This window comes from Coffea eugenioides, chromosome 1 (assembly GCF_003713205.1).
Source record: "Coffea eugenioides isolate CCC68of chromosome 1, Ceug_1.0, whole genome shotgun sequence".
Classification (NCBI taxonomy): Eukaryota; Viridiplantae; Streptophyta; class Magnoliopsida; order Gentianales; family Rubiaceae; genus Coffea; species Coffea eugenioides.
The window spans coordinates 4,506,416-4,518,099 of NC_040035.1; the positions used below are offsets into that span (position 1 = coordinate 4,506,416).

An 11,684-nucleotide genomic window follows, 5' to 3' on the forward strand; every position below is an offset into this window, starting at 1 on the left:
GATTTTTTTTCCCTGCTCTTATCCAAGCCACGCCTTACCATTCCCACTGGCTTTTTATCCTGGAGTCACTGCCCAGCCGAACCATCGGCTCTGATACCACTTATTGGGCTCTGAGAGAGCCAAACTTGGGGAGAATTTAACCATGAGTTAGAATGGGAACCACAACTATGGGTTTGACACCACATCCAACCCAAAACCTTAAGGCATTGGGTCTATGGATCATTCTCACTTATATGTTCCTCATTCTACTCATCTCTTTCCGATGTGAGATATTGATTAATACTTGATATCCCAACAGGAGGAATGGTAGTTCTCCTAGCCCAGAAGGGAGTTCTCTGCATCTGTTGCAACCTTTTAACTCCAGGGACACTAATTTCGACAAATTCATAAACCATTGCAGAAATTGGTAACCCATAAAATCTTGAATTTCTGACATTTGTAAATAATAGTGAGGTTGGAGACCTTCCAACACAGCTCCATCGCCGTTATCACTCTCCCGATCCCCACTTCCCTACTCGAATACCAACCTAGACAGATTTGACTTTTCAATTAATTTTGCTAGTGCAGCTCCTTCTTTACTCTTTACTAACTTAAGATTTCTTATCACCAACGATCCTTTGAGATCTTTCAAGGTTCCAAGCTCTTCAACACCACGACCCTTCTCTTCTCCTATGTTAAAGAACTCTAATGTTTGAAGCTAGTCAATCGTCCCAGTTTGATCGGCATTTGGAGTTCTGCATCACTGTGATAATAGTGAAGATGTCTCAAGCTAATCAAATTGCTTGTGCCCTCTGGAAGACCTTCATGAAGTTTTTCACCATTGATCCTCAGTGTTTGCAAGTTGTAAAGCTTGCAAAGAGATTCTGGCAAAGTTGCAATACCAGAATCTGATATATCAAGAAACCGTAAATGTAACAGGCTGCCAATGGAGTTTGGCAGCACATTGACATCTGGTCCAGCCAATTTCAGAACATGCAAGTACTCCATCTTTGATAACATGTTATCAGATATGCCATTCTCTAGAAATAATGTGCGAAGTGAGGTTGGAATTTTCTCTGTGATATTTTTTGCCTTTGCTTCAGATGAGTACAATGCAAGGTAGCGGTACTGATTGCTGCTTTTAGGATTCAAGATTGATTTTGCAAAATCATGCACAAGATCATGCATTTTATAATATGTTCTCTCCTCTTCTTCTACTTTTTCCAACAAGGAAGCCTGCAGCAAAATTCTCAAATAGTCACTCCCTATTTCCTCCATCACACTTCCATTTTGGTGGCCTGGTTGAAGAAAGCCTTCCGCCATCCAAAGCTCAGTTAATAGATCTTGTTCCAATTCAGTATCCTGGGGGAAGATCGAGCAGCATGCAAAACATTTCAGAACTGATACAGGTGACAAATGATCAATACTCACCTTGATCTCCATCCAAGAGTCTCCTCCACAATAGACAGCCACTTTTCCTTTCCCTTGTTACGTAACATACCTTCAATTAAACTTGCTGCTAGTGGTAGACCATCACATCTTCTAAGAATTTTCTCCTTTAATGCTTCCAATTCCTTTGGTACTCCTTCCCCTCTAATTGCCTTTTCTTTCAGAATAGACCAACACTCATGGTCGGCTAGCCTTCCCAAGATATATGGACCATCATTCATCTTCATATGTATAGACATTGCATCAGCTACTGGGTCCAGACAAGTAGTAACAAGACACCAGCTTCCTTTGGTTGGATTGAGTCCCTCCAAAGTGGTGAAAAAGTCATTCCACAATCCTTCTTCATGATTCCACACATCATCAAGAACAAGGAGATGTCGTTTTCTCGCAATTTCTCCTCAAATTTCTTGAACAATAGCATCCCCACCATCCACTTCAACTTTTTTTCTTGTCAATGATTCCAAAACGAATTTGAACAGCTCCATTAATTCAATTTCTTTAGCCAGGCAAATCCAAATCTTCTTGCCAAAATGCTCATCAATTTGCGGATTATTGTACACTGATTTAGCGAGAGTTGTTTTCCCAACCCTCCCATGCCTGTTATAGGAACAACAGAAATAACTTTATCAGAGGGGCTCAACATCATGTCCACTATCTTTGATTCATCGCTGGCTCTTCCCACAACATTTGGAACAAGAATAGAGTCAGCCTGTCGGCTTGTGGTGGCTCCATCGGCAGCTGGGAGTGCGGCTTCAATTTGGTACTTCACAACCAATCCCAACTCGTTGGCTTTACCGTTGATCCTGTCTAGGTTGGTGTTGATGTCCCTGATTTTTGAAGCCAATCTGGAACGAAAAACGATTGTACTAAAGCAGGAGAATGAGAAGAAGAAGCATACCTTCCTCTTCTTGACTTGACCACGATACTTCACCTCCTGACGGAGATTTTCATAATTGACCTCATCCAGCACATATTCTGCTTTAAAAACCTCTCCCTCGAGCTGCTTGAGCCAATCTTGGACCCCTGGGCTATGCATTTTCCCGTCAGCATCAGCCAAGAAACCTTGGATCGTTTCAGCAGTCGCGCTTATCCTCTCCAACTCCTTTTTGACCCCAAGAATCATACGGATACGATCAGCCGCAAGGGAAACAGCAGTCCCCAGCACAAAATTGATAGTTGTATTAATAGCAGCATCAGCCATTTTTTCTTGCTTCGAATTGGAATTAGGACCAAAAGTTTTCTGTTCTCAGAGAAGGAAGGAAGGATTGATTCAGCAGCAAATAGCGTAAACTCTGTGTAGTATAGGAGCAATGATAAAGTTTTCTTTGATCCATGGTGGCGGCCCTTAAAAATTTGAAATTAGCAATAAAAAGTTCTCTTTGTCCGAATCAGACAACAAAAGTATGGCCTAGTAAAGACTAAATCGTAGTAGCAGGTAAGCCTTGTTTTAAATATTTGCCTGGTATAAGAAAACCACATAAAAGTGTTATTAATCAGTTAATTCTTTTTTAATCTCGTCAGTTTAATTTAATAATTTTGGTCACATATCATATCATGATCATCATTAGTTGGCATTATTGGGACAGACAAGTTGAGGGCAAGTTCTTTCCGCTTTGTTTCTTCCTCCATAATATGATTATAAAGATTTAATTTAATTTGTGAAGGTTAACAAGGAGAAGAAAATTTTGATTATTAATCCATTTTAGAATATGCTAAAAGTGACTGCAATTTATATTGACAATGGCTGAGAAAAACAAATTGTTTGTTTTAGACTTTTAACATTTCTAGTGAATTGAGTTTAGTGTATGTGTAAATTCCTACTTTTAAATTATATCCTGTATAGAATAGATAACTATTAAACCATACGCTATTCACCAATCACCAATATATATTTTTTATTGCATACAATTGAAAGGTTGTTCATTCATTTGGTTTGAGAAGATATGTTTATATTTGTCAACTTTGTCTTTTCAAAAAAAAAAAAAAAAGAAGAAAAGAGTTCATGTTTAGTTAAAGCAATAGCTTTTGACCCTTATAAGTTCATTCCTCCATTATTCCAAAATATTTTTACAATTGTTACTTTATACATGCAGGAACTATTTTATTTCTTAACAATGACATTGACTCAAACTTTTCCATACACTAGTGTAAAAACAATGTGGTGCTTACCCAAAAAAAAAAGAGTTATAAATAAATAAAAATCGCTGACGAATCAAAGCATTTGAACTTGTTTTGGCCCCTACAGAAATTTCAGCTAAATATTTCTTACCCACCAGATTAGAAATCAATTGTCCACCTGCAGTGAATTTGTATTTTTCTTTTGTGTCATAACTAGTAATCATCAGGAAAATAGCAAAGCTGAAAATGCTAAAACTTTTAGGGTTCGCTGTTTTTTTTTTCCTCTATCTGTTTGAGAAGAATGGTTTGTTTTTTTTTATTTTCCACTGAAAGTTTAAATTAGGCTCCTCTATTTTGAGCCAATGAATGTGGCTGCCTTTGGTAGTCTAATACCAATAAAATGGAGTGTATTTTTGGAAGGAATACAAATCAAACATGGAGTCATTTTTTAGAACTTTGGTTTCAACCTTCCCCGCGAAAATTTTGCATAGAGTGATTGATATAGTTTTCTGAAAAAGAACTTTATTTTAATTTCAATCAATTAACTTATTCTTTGACTCCTTGCCCATGAGGAGTAGGAAAACGCAATGGATCTTCTGTCCTACATTCTGTGCCACTCTCTGTCCCATTTTTTATTATATTGCTATTTCTCCTACATAAACATCACGTTTTAGTTCTTTTTTGTTTCCTAAAGATCCAATAACTATTAATTGAATAATACACAAAATTTAACAAACTCAAAATATCAAAATGCATAAAAAATGAGATTTTTTATGAATTTTCTGCTATATTTTTAAATTTTCTATTATATATTACTTTTTTGAAGGTGTTGTATTTATTTTTTACTTAATTAATAGTTATTGGATCTTTAGGAAACAAAAAAGAACTAAAACATGATATTTATGTAGGAGAAATAGCAATATAATAAAAAATGGGACAGAGAGTGGCACAGGATGTGGGACAGAAGATTTGTTCATGACTGGGCTTATTTCGATGGATTTGTAAGGCGTCACACTCTTGGATAGGGACTGAGGACCAATTGATCACAAGTTTTGAAATGTTTAATTTATTGAATTAACTAGTTTTGTACCCATTCGTTGAACGGGAATCTTTGAAAAATAATAAACTATTTAGTCAATTTTATAAAAATGTCGATATGAAATACAAACTTAGGCTCCGTTTGATAAAACTGAATCTGAATTCTGAATTCTAAATACTGAAACAATTAATTTGCTGAATATTAAGCACTGAAAGAGATATATGAATATCTGAATCTTAATGCTGAACATATTTATACTGTTTGATAAACATTTATAACTTAATGCTTAATAAACTAAATTGTACAATTTTGCCCTTCTATCTTTCAATCCAAAAAGGAAATAGAACCTATGATTTTATTAGCTTAAAATTGTTAGGTATGAAAATGACAATATTTATTTTTAAATCAAAGTAATATAAAAGAAGAAATATATTATGGAAAAGTCCAAATATCGGTGCAAATATATTTTTAAATCAGAGTTTGATAAGAAAAGTCCAAATATAAGCAAAAGGAAGCTGCAATAAACAAGTTTTAAATTCACACCAAATTATATAGAAATTTAATTACTTCAATGGAAAAATGTTGAAGCAAAACAACAAATAATCAATGTCACTTACCTTGGAAAAAATGAATTTGAGATCGGTGAGTACGGTAGCAATATAAAAAATTGGGAGGAAAAAAATGACAAAATTATAAAGAGTAGAAAGATGGAAAAAAATAAGGAGTAGACAGATGTGAGGAGCATGGAAAAATTGTAAAAAAATCATTAAATAGGGAGAAAATAGAAATAGAAAGCCATTAGACAGAGAATGTCAGGTTGTTTAATTAGATAAGGATTTTGGATAGAGAATATTAGGTTATTTAATTCAATAAGGATTTTGAATGTAATTAACAAACAAGGATAGATTTGGTAGATAAGATAAAGTAGTTGAAGTAAATCTCTTGATTCTTATCAAATTAAGCATTCAGTTACAATTCTTGTGCTGAAAAAAATACATACAAATTCAGCACCACTTAATAAGTTCAGCAGAAAAATTTTTATTTATCAAACACCCAAAACATCTGAATGTCTGAATGAATTCAGTTTCAGCACTTTTTAATGTTATCAAACAGACACTTAATGTATATTTTATTATAACCTTTCTTAAGTATATTACTATATGCGCATTGTAATATAAAGTATTCTTATAATATAAATTTGAACATCTAATTCAGTAAATAATAATTCAAAAAATGGAAAAAATAACATTCGACAATACCATAACATACAAAAACTTGAAAATAAATAAAAAGTGCAGTAAATAGTATCAAATAATATTCTACTCTTCAGAAACTCGTTTTTGTTTTTCTTCTGTTTGAACATTCTCCTCGATTTGTCTGTGCAAATCAGCATTTATTGATTTTCCATTATCACTGCATGATAGCAAAGCAGGACAACTAAGTATAAAAAAATAAATGATTTATCGCATTCAAGATTGTGTATAACAATACGTAAAGATTATAATTTAAGAAAGTAAAATAGTATATTAAATCTACTTTCTCATGCAAATCTTTTTATGAGGATTCTCTTCCTCTGTGGTTTTTGTTGAACCCTCTGATGAATGATTCATTGAAGTGTATTGAAATATTGTTGATTAGAATCATCTGTTACACTAATTGGGATCTAGGAAGAAGATGCTTTAGGTTGGTATTGGTTATCGGTTCCACCAATCCGATAATGATTTATCAAAATTAAAGGCAAAAATATTATGTGAGATATAATATGTGAAATAGAAGAGAAATTTATTACTAATTCAAGATATATTACTAATCCTATGTGTTCATAAAAAAACAAATACAAAATAAAAACAAAACAAAAATTCAAGATATGTTACTAAACTTTTACAATTGAAGATCAACATGCCTTTTTAAAAAAATATCTGTATTGAAAGAAGATGTACCCGATAATCAAGAGGAGTGGAAACCCAAAATCGATACTTTAATGTGCCAACCGCTTGCATTGAAAATACCTAATCATGAATTTGATGCTTGAAATCAATATATTAGAGGCTATATGTAGTGTAGGCATAAGAAATAAGAATTGATAAAAATATAAAGAGATATTGATAAGAACATTAAAAGTAGGTTTATCTTGATTTAAGTTGTTTAAAGTACGTAACTTTGGGTAGGAAATAAAAATCCTATAATATTAAAAATTCTTATAGGAAATAAAAGTGCGTTCTCAAGACAGATTTTACCTACCTTGAAAGACCATCTCAACTATATCGAGTCCTTTAAGTGCATGGACTCCTATGGTGTGGGTCCACACATTAAATACTCCCCACCATCTGAGCAGAGATGTATTGTGAATCCTATAACCTGGCAATGAGTATAACCTGCATGTTTTGATTAACAACGAACGGGTTTATAGGAATTTACAAACCCGTGCTCAAATAGGAATTTATATTTGATCGTATGGGTCAAATACATATAGTTAATTGGATTCAATTAAATTTTTCTTTTCCATAAATTTCGTGCTATGCACTATGTCTTGATAACGTACTTAATAATAAAATTTATTAAGAATCTTATTTCCAACATCAGATATTGACTTCTATTATTAATGGTTCCTTTTGAAATTAGTTACTTTTTTACTTCTTGTAGTGATAACAATTCTTATTTACTTCGGTTCCCTATGCAGTACACAAATTATTGGCATCAATTTGGAGATATATCTAATAGAGATATTTATGTCTCTTTTATTTATATCGCATTACTTTCCAGTTCCTTTTTTCAGTAGGAAATAAGAATCATATAATATTAAGAATTCTTATAGGAAATAAGAAATGATATATATCTAGACAAAAAAGGAGCAAGCCATGTAGGAAACTACTTGCCGTCTCGTTAAGCCACGTAGGAAAGAGAAAATATGAAGGAATAAGAATGAGAATACGACTTTATTATATATATATATATATATATATATATGATTTATTACACACCGATATTATATACACTTTTATCATTAGATATATGATGCATAATCTAAATTTAAATGTGAAATTCAAATTTTACATATGTGTCATGTATCTAAATGTGATAGTATATACACTGTAAGTACAGTATATATAAAAGGGTTTTATCACTTTACCTCCTTAACTATATTACTATTACCAGTTTACCCCTAACGTTATCTTTTAGTCACTTTACCTCCATAAGTAATTCAACTCAATACATTAAGAAATTTTGGACAAAAATACCCTTTTATTTTATAACATTACTACATTGTTATTATCACTTTATTCGTTTAGATTATAGTGATACAATCACTTTAGTTCTTAACATTATTTTTTAGACATTTTACCTAATCGTTAATCTAACTACTATGGTAAAAAAAATTTAAATATATTTACCCTTTTTTATATATAATTAAAAATAAAAAGTTGTAATGGTTATTCTTCCTTTTTTTTTCACTTTAAAAGATCAAAAAACATAAAAATAAAAGGGGTATCTCAAATTTCTTTTTTTCACACTTATTAATACTCGAAAAAGAAAAAGAGATGGGAAAGAAGGAGACAGAAAATTAGATTTTGTAAAAAAAGAAAACAAAGAAAAGTATAACATTATCGTATTATTTTAAGGTTGTCGAGATTAGGATTGGAATTTGGTAGTAAACAAAAACGTGAAATAATTTTAAAATAATAAAAGTATTCAATTCTTTCTTATTTGTAATTTTTAAAAAAAGAATTGAGCTCTCTCTCTCCCTCTCCCCTCCCCCTCTCCATATTTCTATTTTTTTCAATATTAATAAGACTGTCAAGAAGAAAGAAATGAATTCTTTGACTTTTTTTCTTGATACTAAAAAGGAAAAAAGTCATTCTAAATTTTTTATTATTTTTATTATGCAAAGATGAGGGTATTTGCTTCTAAAGTTTTTTAACTTGTTAAGTTGGTTTAATGGTAAGATAAATTGCCTAAAAAAATAACTCTAGGGGATAAATTGATAATGAGATTATACTTTATGGGAGTAATGTGATAATCATTTTAAGGGTTAAACATGTCTTTTTACTTTAATTAATAAACTCCGTTAAATTTGACCGTTAGTTTTGAGGGTAAAGTGACTAAAAGATAATGTTAAGGAGGAAATTGATAGTGACACCAAACGTTAAAGGGGTAAATGATAGGGTGTTAATTGTTAGCAATTTTATTGTTAAATTTTCCCTTTATCCATGCCAAATATTATTTTAATTGTTAACATATACTTATATTTGGCATCTGAACTCAATTTTAGGAAGTGGAGCAGAAAAGGGAGATCTTTTTGCAACAAATACTCCACACGTGGAAAGTTTTTTTAAAAAAATACAAGCCAGGCTCCACGGGTGTAATTGTGCTGGAATTGATGATTGTAGTGGACTCATCCATTTTGATGATTGCAGTGGAATTGATGATTGTGCTGGAATTTATTGGGATGTTGTTTTCTTTCATTATCTAGCGGGGACCACGTAGGATAGGTAATGGATTGCTTTAGACATTTGGTACATCTTTTGGGAGATATTATTGATTAGCTATGGTTGGCTTTTGATCATGAGATCACTTTTCCATTTGCTCCTACAAGACTAGTTTTCTCCTATGAAACTAGTGCTCCAATAAAATAAGAGGGAGCTATTAGACTAGTTGGCTTATATATAAGAGGCTACGGAGTGGAACATAGGCAGTCCTCTGTTTTTAGAATAGGAAATTGTTCCTTCTCTTGTTTTGTGGTGTGCAGGTTTTCTTGTCAAGGAGTCTACGGAGACTCAAAGTCTCATTCTAGATTATTAGCGAGTTATATATGTCTTTGAATTTAATTAAATTGTGTGAAAATTTTCTTATAAGGCGTGGCTAATCTTCTCATCTAGTCAAGGAGCAACGCTACGACGCAGTCCTAAATATCTGTGAGATCGAATTAATTTTCATGTGTTCCTTAATTTGTTAATATTTGCATGTTTTCTATTTGAATTTCCATGAGATTATTTTGTTAATTGGATATCAAGGGGCCGATGTGCAATTTGACTTATTAATCTCCTGTCAAATTAATCAATTAAATCCATAATTGTTTAATTGGTTAATATTAGTGACAGCTAGTATTTTCACATACTAGGGGAACATGCAATCTGATTTATATAACCCTCGTAGCGTGTTATTAATTTAGGTTAGGTTTTTCTAGTTTTTAAGGCAATTAGGAAATTAATTCCTACGGTCATACCTAGGACATAGCTAATAATTTCGTCCTTGGCCAAATAGAATGTAACAAGTTGAAGTTAAAGAGATTTAAGATGTTCAAATCTTTCAGTAGTTCAGAGAGGCAGAGAAAACACAGAATTTTGGTCTCTTCCAATTTGTTCAGCAATCAGCATGCTACACCAAAGGGGGGAAAAAGTTTTGGTAATTGATTTTTGAAATACATATCAAGAATGCAGATAATAAACTATCAAAACTGCCTTAAAGATGAACAAGCTAAATTATTACCTTACTTTCTGCAGCCCGAGCAGGAGATGAGTAAAAACTTATGTTTGGGAAACTTGGGGAGAACCACCTATTGGTGAAGCCTCCATCAAAGCTAGCGCTCTCTAATCTGCAAAATTCTCATCATTGATTACTAGCTTCATCTTCAAACTTGTCTAGTCAGTGAAAATAACTTCTGCCCCCTGGCAATCTTGTAAGAAATGCAACAGCAAAGGTGGTGTCTTTATCCAACAACATGAGGTCTGCTTTTTGACTCTGGAAAATACCATCATAATGTTACATTTTAGTATGAATTTAGTTATGACCATGGTTCAAAGTCACGATCGCGGCCTGGACTGTTCCACATCGGTCTCAACATATCAATCGCGGTCTCGGCGAGACGCGAATTTTTGAAATATTTAATATTTTAAAAATTATAAAAAATATGATAAACAAAAATAATTTAAAAAATTAGTAAAAATAATAAAAATTCGAATTGATTCGGGATGACTCGAAGTGATTCGGTGTGACTCGGCCGTTTCAACCCTTCACGGTGACGTTTCGGCGAGTTGAGTATTTCGGTATCGTTTCGTCACGATATCGTATCGACGAAGGCCGAGACGATGACGACTCGGCCGAGTCATCTCGGTCTCGGCCGAGTTTTTGAACCATGGTTATGACAGCTAAGGAATGCAAATAAAAGGTATGGTCTAGTAACCAGTAAAATAAAATGGAAAAATCCAGCTTCTTTCACAATCAAATGACATGTTAAACACCTAGTAAATGTACAATCTTAAGGATTAAAAACCAAGCTATATAGCATAGGACAAACATTCAAAAATACATGAAAGTGCAAGAAAACACCCTGTTTTCACACAAGCATACTTTGATAAAAACTTGCACCAATTCCCTTATATTTTTAATAAATTGAGTGGAGGTTAAAAAGAGTTCTTGGGGAGAGAAGCAGATGTTTGAGAACCATCATACCTCCTGGTTTCTCCTTCTTCAGCAATGATGGGAAACAACATGAAACTAATGTTAGAGCACCATTATTGGCTTCTTGTTCGCTGTCACCGCTTGTCTACAAGGTAACAATACAGTAATTCAGCTCACAGAACAAAAAAGTAAGGTAATTGTGATGTACGAACTTGTGGAAGATGATAAACAAACATCCCATATTATTGTCATTCTTATGAAGCATGCATCAACAATTGTAAGGGGTGAAGACTTGCAGCACTCTAGTTCCTCAATAAACATATTTGAGCTTCAATGAGACTGATATAATTTTATGGCAATAAGAGCATAGAGTCCCAAAGAATAGTAAATTTTCTTCACAACTGTTTCTTGATTAGCTTTAATGTTGTCTATTTAGACTGGCAATATCAGTGACAGAAAAATGAAGAATGCGTCCATGTACACCTCGCATTGCACATCAAATGAAACACTTTCCAACACATTCAAACAAAGAGGCTAATTGTGTATGCACCGTTGCTAATAATTTCGTCCTTGGCCAAATAGAAGGTAACAAGTTGAGTTTTTAAGATGTTCAAAATCGTTCTGTGGTGAGATGCAGAAAAAATCCAGAAATTTGGTCCCTTCCAATTTGCTCAAAACCAGGCTTTGTTAAAACTAATCT

General features: G+C 32.9%; 1 pseudogene; it reads right to left on the bottom strand.

Annotated features, from left to right (window-relative positions):
* Positions 1–245: 245 nt before the first annotated feature.
* Positions 246–2,629, bottom strand: LOC113765968 (annotated as a pseudogene).
* Between the last annotated feature and the right edge of the window lie 9,055 nt (positions 2,630–11,684).